Here is a 13,779-nt window from a genome sequence, read left to right as displayed (position 1 = left end):
GAGGTTGGACTTGATGATCTCTGAGGTCTCTTCCAACCTTGGTGATACTGCGATACTATGACTGGGCCAAGGCAAGGAGAGCTGGAGAAGAGCTTGCAGCCGCTGGCATTGCTGGTTGTGGTATCTGAAGGAGGAGAGATTGAGAGTGTCAAAGAGGCTGGGGGAACCAGGCACCATAAATCAGGAGAAAGATGGAAAAGGAGAGCACCATGGACAGACAAGGAGAGGGATGGGTGCAGAGCAGTGACCAAGGAGGAGACACCAGTCTGGTCCAGGATGGGAGAGTAGAGAAGAGAGCTCAAACACCATGAGAGAAAAAGAGTCCAACTCTCAGAGCTGGGAACTGAGGGAGTGAGAAGGGCTGAGACCTTGTGAGAGGGACAGCTGAGGGGTTGGTGTCTGAATGAGGGCTGGTGACACCAAGGCAGAGATGATGGTGGGAAGGAGACCCAGAAGTTCCTGTGTGAGATGAGGCAGGGTTAGAGTCACCAAGGGTGGGAGCAGTGCAAGGGCAGAGGAAGTAGAGAGGTCCATGGTGGGATCAGGAACATGTTCCATCCCTCACCAGCCAGGACCTCGTCACACCTCCTGGGGCTCCTCCAGAGCTACATCCCTGCAAGACTCTTCCAGTCTATTCCTTGTTGTCTCCATCCTGCTGTTCTGGAGTCCATTCTGGTTTTCAGTCCTTCTCCCTGAGCAGCAGCAGCAGCAGCAGCAAACCAGATCCTCCTGCAGATGGGCTCTGCACAGCCCTACCTGGCTGCCTTTCCCCATGCTGTGGGGCCCTTGGCCAGCAGGGTCCTGCTCTTCTCCAGCCAGTAACCATGCTGGAAACATCCCTCCTTACACATCCCCAACCCATGCTTCCCTCTGAGTGTCTGTTCTGTAGGACAGGAAGGACAGGGGCACCCCAAGCAGTTTGCCTGTAGATCCCCAGGTCTCCTGACCACCACCAATGCCTGGCACAGTCAGAAGGGATCCTGCCGAGGAGCTTCCCCTGTGTCTGCCCAGGGATGTGTGAGAGCTAATCCAGAGCTGCTTCTTGCTCTGTCCTCCCAGTGATGGAGGCAAGAAGCACAGGCAGACCCCTGGTTTGGGGTGATGGGCAGGCTGGCCAGGGCCCTGGGCAGCACACAGTGCATTTGGGGGGGGGCGCTTGAGCGAACTGCTCCTCTCCTCCCACCAAGCCCCACCGTAGGTCTCAGCTTCCCAGGGAAAGGCATAACTTCATCCATCTGTTGGAATTTGGCTCCTCTCCCAAAGAGCCCTGCAAGCTGCTGCCCAGACCTGGCAGGTCTCAACATCCTCGGGTTCCCATCGGCCTGTCTGGTCTGAGGAGTGAGCCCCAAAAGGCAGCCCCCCGGGGGGGCTCAGCCGCTCGCCGCGCAGTCTGGCAGCGAGCTCCGGCACAAGCGAAGCCCTGGCCCTCCACCAACGCACGCTGCTTCCTCCCAGCAGGCTGGCCAGGAGGAGTCAGCTGAGGACAGGAGAGGAGCTGGGAGCGCAGGCAGGCCTAGGGGAAGCAGGGGATAACGGAGGGCACCAGGCTGGGTTGGGTGGCCGGACGGTGCTGGGCAGGAGCCTCACCCGGGGGGAGTGGGAAGGGAGGCTGCTGGGCCCTGCTGCTGGCCATGTGCTTCACCTCCTCCTCCAGAGTTTGGGCTCTCTCTGCTTTAGTTCTTCATCAGGGTCCTTCAGCAGCCCCTGGGGTTTGGGGCATTTACCTAGGGCGAGAGGTGGTTCTCTTGCAGACACAAACAAGCCCTTACCTTGCCTCTGCTCGGGGTCACAGTCAGCACAGCACATTGCTCCCAGTCTCCAAGTTCCACCTGCCACTTCCAGTGACCCCGACGTGCTGGGGCTTGGAAGGGACTCTGAAGAGCATCTAGTCCAGCCCTCCTGCTAGAGCACCCAGAGTAAATCACTCAGGAACACTTCCAGGTGGGAGCTGAATGCCTCCACAGAGGGAGATTCCACAACCTCTCTGGGCAGCTCTGCCACCCTCAGAGGGAGGAATCTTTTCCTTATGCTTGTGTGGCACCCCCTGGCTTCCAGTTTGTGTCCATTGCCCCTTGCCCTGTTACTGGACAGCACTGACAAGAGACTGCATCCCTCAAGTCCTTTATTCCTGCTGAGACAACAGAGGCTTCTCTGTGCTCCTCTCTTTTATCCCCAGAAGCAAGGTCTGGCCAGACACAAACTCTTCCTGCACATGCTCCTGCTGCACACCTGCTCCCTGTGGTGCTCAGTGATAGGACAAAAGGCAAAATGGGACACAAACTGGAACCCAGGAGGCTCCACTTGAACTTCAGGAGTAAGTTCTTTGCTGTGAGGGTGCTGGAGCTCTGCAGCAGGCTGCCCAGAGAGGTTGTGGAGTCTCCTTCTCTGGAGGGATTCCAAACCTGCCTGGACATAGCGATCCCGGGCAAGCTGCTGTGGGTGCCCCTGCTTTTGCCAGGGACTTGAACTGGATGGTCTGCAGAGGTCCCTTCCAACCCTCACCATGCTGGGATTCTGTGGTGTGAGTGCCCTGGCATCAGCCATGTGCCAAAACCAAGAGCCCTTTGCCTTGGGGACGTGTATGGATGAAGCCCTTGGGCAGCTTTCAAGTTCTCCTCTGCTTTGCCACCAAGCTCCCATTGCCCACAATGATGCTTTGGCTCAACTCAGCCAACCAAAGTGTTGACTGGGACTAGCACAGGGATAATATTTCAAGGTAATTAAGATTTCTTTGGCTTCAGCTAATTGCCTGGGGTGAGGTGAGCTGCTCGCTGAAGAGGCTTCAGACCACAGGAGTATTGGTGAAATGTTTCACCTCTGCAAAGCCAAACTGAGAGGATTCTTCATCCCAGCACAGAACTGGGTCCTGTTTCATGACTGAGCATGAAAACCATAGACCTGTTGAGGTTGTAAGAGACCTCTGAGACCATCAAGTCAGTCCTACCTCTCACCTAGATCTTACACCACTGCTGCTAAGCCACTGCCACTAAACCTCATCCTTTCAGCACCACATCCATGTGTCTCAAGCTGTGCCAGGGGAGGTTTAGGCTGGATGTTAGGAAGAAGTTCTTCCCAGCTAGAGAGATTGGCCATTGGGAGGTGCTGCCCAGGGAGGTGGGGGAGTCACCATCACTGGAGGTGTTTAGGAAGAGCCTGGGTGAGGCACTTGGTGCCATGGTTTAGTTGATCAGATGGTGCTGGGTGATAGGTTGGACTGGATGATGTCAAAGGTCTTTTCCAACCTGGTTAATTCTATTCTATCCTATCCTATCCTATCCTATCCTATCCTATCCTATCCTATCCTATCCTATCCTATCCCATTCCATTCCATTCCATTCCATTCCATTCCATTCCATTCCATTCCATTCCATTCTTTTGACTGCCTCCAAGGGTGGTGATGCCATCACCTCCCTGGGCAGCCTGTTCCAGTGCCTGAGAACCCTTCCTGTGAAAAAAGTTTCCTAACATCCAGCCTGAACCCTCACTGGCACAACTGGAGGCTGTTTCCTCTTGTCCTGTCACTTGCTATGTGTGAGAAGAGACCAACCCCCACCTCAGACCAACCTCCTTTCAGGCAGTTGTAGAGGGCAATGAGGTCTCCTCTCAGCCTCCTCTTCTGAAAACTTAACAACCTCAGTTCCCTCAAAACTTCCTCATAAACCCAAGGTCCTTCACCAGCAAATGAAGCAAACCCAGCCACCATGTTTCAGACTCAACCAGGAAGCATTTCAATTTCAACCCAAATTATTAGGGATTTGGGGCTGATTTCAGGGACAGAAATCACACAAAGAATAGAATTGTAGAATCAATAAGGTTGGAAAAGACCTCAGAGATCATCAAGTCCAACCTCTCACCCAACACTTCCTGACAACTAAACCATGGCTCCAAGTGCCACATCCAATCCCCTCTTGAACACCTCCAGGGATGGGGACTCCACCACCTCCCTGGGCAGCACATTCCAATGGTCAATCTCTCTTGCTGGGAAGAACTTTCTCCTCACCTCCAGCCTAAACCACCCCTGGCACAGCTTGAGACTGTGTCCTCTTGTTCTGCTGCTGGTTGCCTGAGAGAAGAGGCAAACCCCCACCTGGCTACAACCTCCCTTCAGGGAGTTGGAGAGAGCAAGAAGGTCTCCCCTGAGCCTCCTCTTCTCCAGGCTAAGCAACCCCAGCTCCCTCAGCCTCTCCTCACAGGGCTGTGCTCCAGACCTCTCATAGAATCAGAGTGGGTTGGATGGGAAGGGACCTTTAAAGGTCATTTTGGCCAACACCAAGAAGAAACAGCAACCCTATGAACCTCCACAAGGACTGCTATGTGAGGACATAGAATCATGGAGTTGTTTCAGTCAGGAAAGCCCTTTAAGCTCATCCAGTCCCACCAGCCTCTAAGTCTTCCAAGGCTGGTGCTAACCCATGGCCCTCAGCACCACATCTCTGTATCTTTGAAACACCTCCAGGCATGAGCATCCAACCACCTCCCTGGGCAGCCTGTGCCAGTGTTCGAGAACCCTTTCAGTGAAGAAGTTTCTTCTCATGTCCAACCTAAACCTCCCCTGGTGCAGCTTGAGGCCATCTCCTCTCATCCTATCCCTTACTACTAGTGAGAAGAGACCAACCCCCACCTGGCTCCAGCCTCCTTTCAGGGTTGTAGAGAGCCAGAAGGTTTCCCCTCAGCCACTTTTTCTCCAGGCTGGAGAAGCCCAGGTCCCTCAGCAGCTAGCTGAACATCCTCTGTATCAGCTTCACCAGACAGAGGTTTTCAGGTGGCACCTCTGAGGGCAAACATTTCACCTGGGGCAGGGTGGGGGGCATGGCTGGCCAGGCAGAAGCAGGCAATGCCCAGGGGTGAAGTCAGTCATCAGTAAGTTTGCAGATGACACCAAGTTGGGAGCAGGAGTTGATCTATTAGAAGGGCTCGGCAGAGGGACCTTGACAGGCTGGACAGAGGCCAACAGGATGGCATTCAACAAGTCCAAGTGCCAGGTGCTGCACTTTGGCCACAACAACCCCAGGCAGTGCTACAGGCTGGGGGCAGAGTGGCTGAGAGCAGCCAGGCAGAGAGGGACCTGGGGGGACTGGTTGATAGTAGGCAGAACATGAGGCAGCAGTGTGCCCAGGTGGCCAAGAAGACCAATGGCATCCTGGCCTGCATCAGTGTGGCCAGCAGGAGCAAAGAAGTCATTCTGCCTCTGTGCTCAGCACTGGTTAAGCCACACCTTGAGTCCTGTGTCCAGTTCTGGGCTCCTCAGTTTAAGAAGGACATTGAGAGACTTGAAGGTGTCCAGAGAAGGGCAACAAAGCTGGGGAGGGGTCTGGAGCACAGCCCTGTGAGGAGAGGCTGAGGGAGCTGGGGTTGCTTAGCCTGGGGAAGAGGAGGCTCAGGGGAGACCTTCTTGCTCTCTCCAGCTCCCTGAAGGGAGGTTGTAGCCAGGTGGGGGTTGGTCTCTTCTTCCAGGCAGCCAGCAGCAGAACAGGAGGACACAGTCTCAAGCTGTGCCAGGGGAGGTTTAGGCTGGAGGTGAGGAGAAAATTCTTCCTATCAAGAGAGACTGGCCATTGGGATGTGCTGCCCAGGGAGGTGGTGGAGTCCCCATCCCTGGAGGTGTTCAAGAGGGGACTGGATGTGGCACTTGGTGCCATGGTTTAGTTGTCATGAGGTGTTGGGTGAGAGGTTGGACTTGATGACCTCTGAGGTCTTTTCCAACCTTGTTGATTCTATGATCTTGCCTTGGAGCTGGGCAGGGGAGGGTTTAGGCTGCTCTGCCATCCCTGCTGTAGCTGCTTGTCCTGGCAGCACTTCCCAGCTCAGCTCTTGAGCTCATTAGGGAGCCACATGCCCCTTTCTCACACCTCATAAAAGCGGCTGTTTAAAGCCGGGTGATAAAAGGCAGCATTAGCCTGGGTCACCGCGGGGCTCTGATCTCAGCTCCACAAGCTGCCTGGCTCTTCTGGGTGGCTCTCAGACCAGGTGGAAACAATGTTTGAGTCCATCTGACCTTGCTTTCCTGCCAGCTTGCTTGCCTGAGAGCCTACCAAGGATTTTTACAGCTCTCTCGCAGGCACGGGTTGTTCTCCAGCAGTTTCCCTGTCCCTGCTGAACTCTCCTGGCTCTCTCTCTCTCGCTCCAGGGGCTGAGTTTCCAACTCCCAAAGGAAATTTTGGCCCTGCCTGATCAGAGGATCACAGTATATTAGAGGTTGGAAGGGACTTCAAAAGATCATCCTGTCTAACCCCCCCCCCCCCTTGCCAGAGCAGCGTCACCCAGGGCAGTCTGCACAGGAATGCATCCAGGTGGGGTTGGAAAGGCTCCAGAGGAGGAGACTCCACAGCTTCCCTGGGCAGCCTGCTCCAGGGCTCTGGCACCCTCACTGCAAAGAAGTTTCTCCTCATGTTGAGGTGAAACCTTCTCTGTCCAAGTTTGAATCTCTTGTTCCTTGTCTGATCACTGTGCACCACCCAAAAGAGCTTGGCCCCTTTCACTTGACACCCACCCCTCAGGTATTGATAGGCACTGATCAGATCCCTCTCAGCCTTCTCAAGACTAAATAGCCCCAGGGCTCTCAGTTTCTCTTCATAGGGGAGATGCTCAAGCCCCCTAATGTCTGTCAGCTCATAGCAGCCTTCTGTAGGTCTCTGGTTTTGCTCTTCCAGATGACAGTGGACCCTGCAGCCTGCTCTTCCCCGGGGCTTCAAGCTGGGGCTGTTCAGCTTGGAGAGGAAAAGGCTTCAGGGAGACCTTGTAGCAGCCTTTCAGTACCTGAAAAGGACCTAGAGGAGAGGTGGAGAGGGCCTTTTTACAAGGGCTTGTAGTGAGAGGACAAAGGGCAATGGTTTGAGACTAGAGCAGGGTAAATTCAGATTGGATGTTAGGAGGAAGTTCTTCACTCCAAGGGTGGTGAGACACTGGAACGGGTTGCCCAGAGAAGTTGTGGACATCTCACCCCTGGAAGTGTTTAAGATCAGGCTGGATGAGGCTTTGAGCAACCTGATCTAGTGGGAGGTGTCCCTGCCCATGGCAGGGGGAGTTGGAGCTGGGTGATCTTTCAGATCCCTGCCAACCGAAGCCATTCAGTGCCGCTTCATACCCCGGAGGGACACGGGAGCACCCGGGGGTGGCTGCTCTGGCTGGTCCAGCTGCTCTTGCACCACTCACTGAAGACATCCAGAGATCTCCTCTTTCCTTCCCTCTGCCTGGAGGACACATTTCTCTCCTCTCCTAGTGTGCACGGCAGAGGACCAGATGGTTTCTGTTAAACTCTCCCTTCTTTCCCTTTCCGCTTTCTTTAGAGAGACTCAGACAGGGAGGTGAGGACCCTGTCTGCTCTGCTGAGGACCACCTAATCTGATCAGGTCCCTTCTGGCACGAGGCATATCCAGGCTGCCTTCATCACAACATGTGAACATGAGATGGAGTACAGCCCCTGGCAAGGAGCTGTGGGGGCTGTGCAAGCCTGGTGAGCAGGAGAGCTGTGGAGCCGCAGGGAGCGAGCCCGCAGCATCCAGGGGTGAGACGCTGGAACAGGTTGCCCAGGGATGGTGTGGATGCCCCCTCCCTGGAAGCATTCAAGGCCAGCTTGGATGGGGCTTTCAGCAACTGGATCTAGTGGAAGATGTCTCTGCTCATGGCAGGGGGGGTGGGTGGAACTGGATGGTCTTTAAGGCCCCTTCCAACCCAAACCATTCTATGATTCCATGATCCTGCAGGTCAGTGTGGCTCCCAAGATCAGAGAATCAACAAGGTTGGAAAAGACCTCAGAGGTCATCAAGTCCAAGCTGTCACCCAACACCTCCTGACTACTAAACCATGGCACCAAGTGCCACATCCAATCCCCTCCTGGGATCCTCCAGGGATGGGGACTCCACCACCTCCCTGGGCAGCACATCCCAATGGCTAACAACTCTCTCTGGGAAGAACTTTCTCCTCACCCAGGCTTGTGGAGAATCACTGGTGGTGTGAGACACTGTGGTCCAAGAACACCAGGCAAGGGGACCTGGCAGTCACCTGCACAGGGATCTGACCTGGTAAAAATCCTCCCTGTGGTGCATCTGCTGCTCCCCAAGGAAAAGTGTGTGCCAGCCCAGGTGCCCCAGGCTGAATGGCAGAGCCACCTTGGCAAGGGTCCACACAGGACACATAGTCCTTGCACCGAAGGATGGGGAGATAGGAACCATCTGCTGGTCCATGCCCCAGGAGCCTGGGCTTGGAGGATAGTGGTGAGAAGAGAATGTTCACCAGCTCCCAAGAGAGGAAAAGTCACTGAGTCACAGACTGGTTGAGGTTGGCAGGGACCTTTCTAGGTCCCCTTGTCCAAACTTCTGCTCAAGTAGGGTCACCTAGGGCAAGCTGCATATGGACCCTGTCCATTGGACTTTGTCCATGGCTTGGAACATGTCCATGTCCCATTGCTAAGATGAATGGTAGAGAGGAGCTGGGGCATGGGACACTTCAAAACAGCCAGCACAATGTTCTCTGATGGAACTAACCCCCCTGGGCCTGTGCAGGGCTCCCAGCAGCTTTCCTGCCTGCAGGCCTGTGGCACCATGACCTCCCTTCACTGCCACACCAGGACCACCAGCAGTGTCTGGAGCAACATCCCCAGCATCGCTCTGCTGGGGACGACTCTGGGAGGGAGGGAGCTCAACCCCTGCCCTCCTCAAGGGTCAGTGACAGGCCCAGTCCTGCTGGAAAGATGTGCAGAGAGACAAGCAGAGCCCCAGCATCCTCCTGGTGCCATTGCAACCCCTTTTGAGGTGCATTCCTGCCTCTCCAGGACCCACGGTGTCCTCAGCCCCAGCAGAGGAGGCTTGGGGAGAGCTGTACATTACGTCCCTGCCCAGTCAGGCACCCGGTATGCTCTTTGGCTCCAGGACAGCCCTGGCTTGCTCTGCCTGCCCAGCATCCCTGGGACCTGGCTGTGGAGCAAGCAAGGAGGCTGAGCTCTGAGCAGAGAGCCCTGTGTTATTTTTGCTGTGCTCAGAGCCTCGCGTTCCTGTTTCCTTGTGCTATGTTTAGACAGCTTTGCAGGACACACTTGCTCCTGCTCCAAAAACAGCTTTTTTTTCCTGCATGACTCTGAAGCCTGACAAGAAAGGGGCAGGAGAAAGCCAAGGCAAGGTCCCAAAGTCTGTGTGCCTGGGCCAGGCAGACGGCACGAGCAGCGCTGGCGCTGGGCTTCCCTGGGCTTAGCGGCGTCTGCTTGAGCCTCTCTTGGTGAGCCCTGGAGCAGGCTGCCTGCAGAGCTTGTGGAGTCTCCTTCTCTGGAGACTTCTGAGACCCAACTGGATGCATTCCTCCATGACCTGCCCTAGGTGATCCTGCTCTGGTCTCCAGAGGTCCCTTCCAGCCCCTAACATTCAATGCTTCTATCAATCTCCATCTCACCCACGGCACTGCCAGGGCTCAGGGTGTCCTATCGTGATCTGCTGGATGGAGATCTGCAGGACAGGGAGACCACAGCTACCTCACATCCCTTGCTCTTGAAGCATCCTTGGAAGAGTAAGGTGAAGAGCTGAGGAGCACATCTCTGCCAAGCCCTTGCAGGAGGACTCTGCCAAGCTCGCAGCAGCCCCTTGAACATCACCGTGGCTCCAGAGTTAGGTGTCCAGCTCTCCTTGCCTGCTGAGGAGGCCTGGGGAAGTGGGGGTCAACCTTCAGGGAGACAAGTGTTAAATGTTCCCCCTTCCTTCCCCAGCTCTGGCAGCTGAGCACTCAACTCTGCAGTGCCTAAGTGGGGAGATTATGAAGTGAACATGAACATCCTTGAGTCTAATCCACACGCAAATTCAAAGTTAAATTGAAACCAGAAGATGGCTTTAGCAGCACAGTTTATAGCCATTAACCCTTGGGTGACACAGGCTGGCCTCCCCCTGCAGGGACTCAGACAATCAGAGAAACAACCAGGTTGGAAAAGACCTCCGAGATCATCAAGTCCAACCTACCACCCAACACCTCCTGACTACTAAACCATGGCTCCAAGGGCCACATCCAATCCCTTTTTGAACACTTCCAGGGATGGGGACTCCACCACCTCCCTGGGCAGCACATCCCAATGGCTAACAACTCTCTCTGGGAAGAACTTTCTCCTCACCTCCAGCCTAAACCTCCCCTGGCACAGCTTGAGACTGTGTCCTCTTGTTCTGGTGCTGGTGGCCTGGGAGAAGAGACCAACCCCCTCCTGGCTACAACCTCCCTTCAGGGACTTGGAGAGAGCAAGAAGGTCTCCCCTGAGCCTCCTCTTCTCCAGGCTAAGCAACCCCAGCTCCCTCAGCCTCTCCTCCCAGGGCTGTGCTCCAGACCCCTCCCCAGCCTTGATGCCCTTCTCTGGACATCTTCAAGTGTCTCAATGCCCTTCTTAAATTGAGGGGGGCAGGAGAAGGAGGCCCAGAGGACAGCTGTGGCCACAGCTGTGCTGCAGCTCCAAGCCCCATGCCCAAACCTGACTGTGCACCAGGACAAAGTTAGGTGGTGTGCACAGCTTGGGGTCAGCAGCACCCTAAGCAGGGGAGCTGAATGGTCCACCCCAGGAGGGCTCCCAGTCCTGGCCATGGTCTGGTTGTGCACCCAAAGAGGCTCCCTGCTGCCATGCACCCACTGGAGCCCCTTGGAGACCTGTAGACCTCTCTGGAAGGAACTGGGAGGAAAACACATGCCCCAGGTAGAAGTCCTGACACACCTTGCTATAAATACTTCTTGGGGATCCACTGGGGATGCCCAGAGACCCTGCTCCTCCCTCCAACCTGCCTGTGCCAAGTGCTGGAGCTCAGAGCAGGCACACTGCAGTGGTAGCACCTTTGAGCCCAAGGGGAGTCCCACAGGGAGCAGGACAGGGGTAGTCAAGGCAAAAATGCAAAGTGGTCCTGGCTGCAGAGTTGGGATGAAGATGGGAGATGGAGACACAGGGCAGCTGGGCCCCAGTGAGCATGGGCAGAGTGCTTGGCTGTGCCCAAGGAGGGAGCCATGGAACAACCACATCACTGTGCGAAGGCAGAGCCACATCAGCTTGTTCTCATCTGCCTGCCTATTCCTCCTTCCCTTCCCCCATCCTCCCCTATGGTTCCCTGCCCTCTTCTCTGCCACTTCCTCCATCCCTCAAGCACTTCCTCAGCCTCCCCTTCCCCAGCCACCCCCGTCATCACCCCAGTGCCTGATCACCAAAGCCAAGCTGGGACCACACCATGGAGTTTCTCCTCTCTTTTACACCCTCATTGTCTACACAAACCCCTTTTGGACTGCCCAGAAAGCCTTCTTGGGGCTGGGACTCTACCCAGCCACCCTTATTGTGACCTTCCAGTATCTGAAGGGGGCCTACAAGAAAGCTGGGGAGGGACTTTTTAGGGTGTCAGGGTGGGATAGGACTGGGGGGATTGGAGCAAACTAGAAGTGGGTAGATTCAGACTGGATGTCAGAAGTTCTTCCCCATGAGGGTGGTGAGAAGCTGGCACAGGTTGCCCAGGGAGGTGATAGAAGCCTCATAGAATGGTCCAGGCTGGAAAGGCTCTCCAAAAGTCACCCAGTCCAACCCCCTCTGCAGCCAGCAGGGACATCCCCAACTAGCTCAGGCTGCCCAGAGCCCTGTCCAGCCTCACCTTGAATATCCCCAGGGAAGGAGCCGCAACCACCTCCCTGGGCAACCTGTCCCAGTGTTCCACCACCCTCATAGTGCAGAGCTTCTTCCTGATGTCCAATCTAACTCTGCCCTTCTCCGGTCTGAAGCCACTGCCCCCTCATCATAGAACCACAGAAACCATCCCAGGCCAGGCTGGAGGGGGCTGTGAGCAACCTGCTGTAGCGTGAGGCGTCCCTGCCCGCGGCAGCGGGGTCACAGTATCACCAAGGTTGGAAGAGACCTCAAAGCTCATCGAGTCCAAGCTGGCACCACAGACCTCATGACTGAACCATGGCACCAAGTGCCACATCCAGTCCCCTCTTGAACACCTCCAGGGGCGGGGACTCCACGGGATGGAACTGGACGATCCTCGAGGCCCCTTCCAAGCCTGACAACCGATCCTGTGCTTTCCCCACCGTGCTGATGGCAGCAGCCTGTGGCTGCACAGAGCCCTTGGCAGGAGGGAAGGTGACCTAAGAGCCCCGGAGCTCGCCTGGGCCGGAGCCGGGGGGGGCTGGGGGGGGGGGGGGCCGAGCCTTCCAGGGAGCGCAGGCAGCTGCCAGGGGGAGCGAAGGTGCACGAGGAGGGAGGCTTAGGACATGGTTGGCAGGGCCACAGCTGCCCCTGCTCCAACAACCACAGAAATATGTAAATGAGAAACTCGGCCTCTTATTTATGAGGCTTCGGGATTCATTTTTCATTCGGGGAATGCGAGTGGACCAAAATATGAAATATTTCTGCGCTGACAGAGTTTCCACCCCGACAGCACATTCCTTGGAGGCGATGTGCATGTGCGCAGGGGGCCACATGGGAGCCGGCACCGGCCCCGGCCCCGCCGCGGGCTCCGCTTCACCAGCGGGTGGAGGCGGCGGGGCCAAGCCCGGCGGCCGCGGCTGCCGAGCCCCGCAGCCCTGCCGGGGGGCTGGATGGGGACACAGCTGCAGGCAGGGCACACAGCTAGGCTGGGCCTTGATGCAAGGGGAGGTAAGGCAGATTGCACCTCTTGGTCCCCCTCCTTCGCGATCAGAGCGAGGACTCAGCCTCCTGCTGCGCACCGAAAGGAGAGCTCACAGTATCACAGAATCACAGAACCACCAAGGCTGGAAGAGACCTCAGAGGTCATCCAGTCCAACCTGTCGCCACAGACCTCATGGCTAAGCCATGGCACCAAGTGCCACATCCCAGCCCCTCTTGAACACCTCCAGGGATGGGGACTCCACCACCTCCCTGGGCAGCACATCCCAACAGCTAACAACTCTCTCTGGGAAGAACTTTCTCCTCACCTCCAGCCTAAACCTCCCCTGGCACAGCTTGAGACTATGTCCTCTTGTTCTGGTGCTGGGTGCCTGGGAGAAGAGACCAACCCCCACCTGGCTACAACCTCCCTTCAGGAAGTTGGAGGGAGCAAGAAGGTCTCCCCTGAGCCTCCTCTTCTGCAGGCTAAGCAACCCCAGCTCCCTCAGCCTCTCCTCACAGGGCTGTGCTCCAGACCCCTCCCCAGCTTTCTTGCCCTTCTCTGGACACCTTCCAGCATCTCAACATCTTTCCTAACCTGAGGAGCCCAGAACTGGACACAGGACTCAAGGTGTGGCCTCAGCAGTGCTGAGCACAGGGCACAATGACTTCCCTGCTCCTGCTGGCCACACTCTTCCTGATGCAGGCCAGGATGCCCTTGGCCTTCTTGGCCACCTGGGCACACTGCTGCCTCATATTCAGCTGCTGTCAACCAGTACCCCCAGGTCCCTTTCTGCCTGGCTGCTCTCAGCCACTCTGACCCCAGCCTGTAGCACTGCCTGGGCTTGTTGTGACCAAAGTGCAGCACCTGGCACTTGGACTTGTTGAATGCCATCCTGTTGGACTTCTCCAGGCTGTCCAGACTCTCTCAGCCTGTCCCCCTTAGGGTAGGTGGCTGGGTCCCTAAACTTCTCCCAGGACAGGAAAGAGAAATAGTCCACCCAAACCACTCCTCTGGCAGAGGTTCTTCAGCTTCAGATGAAACCTACGTGGTCCACATGCACGTTCTGCACCCAGCTCCTCTTGGGGGGTGTGTGTGTGTGTGTGTGTGTGTGTGTGTGTCCCACCACCACCCAGCAAAGACCCAGTCTAAAATAGTAAATTCTGGAGCCATCTATCAGCTGCCACATACCAGAATAGTCAGTAGCATTTGCTCTCCA

This window comes from Dryobates pubescens, chromosome 13 (genome assembly GCF_014839835.1).
Source record: "Dryobates pubescens isolate bDryPub1 chromosome 13, bDryPub1.pri, whole genome shotgun sequence".
In the NCBI taxonomy this organism is placed as follows: domain Eukaryota; kingdom Metazoa; phylum Chordata; class Aves; order Piciformes; family Picidae; genus Dryobates; species Dryobates pubescens.
This window is presented reverse-complemented; position numbering follows the sequence as displayed.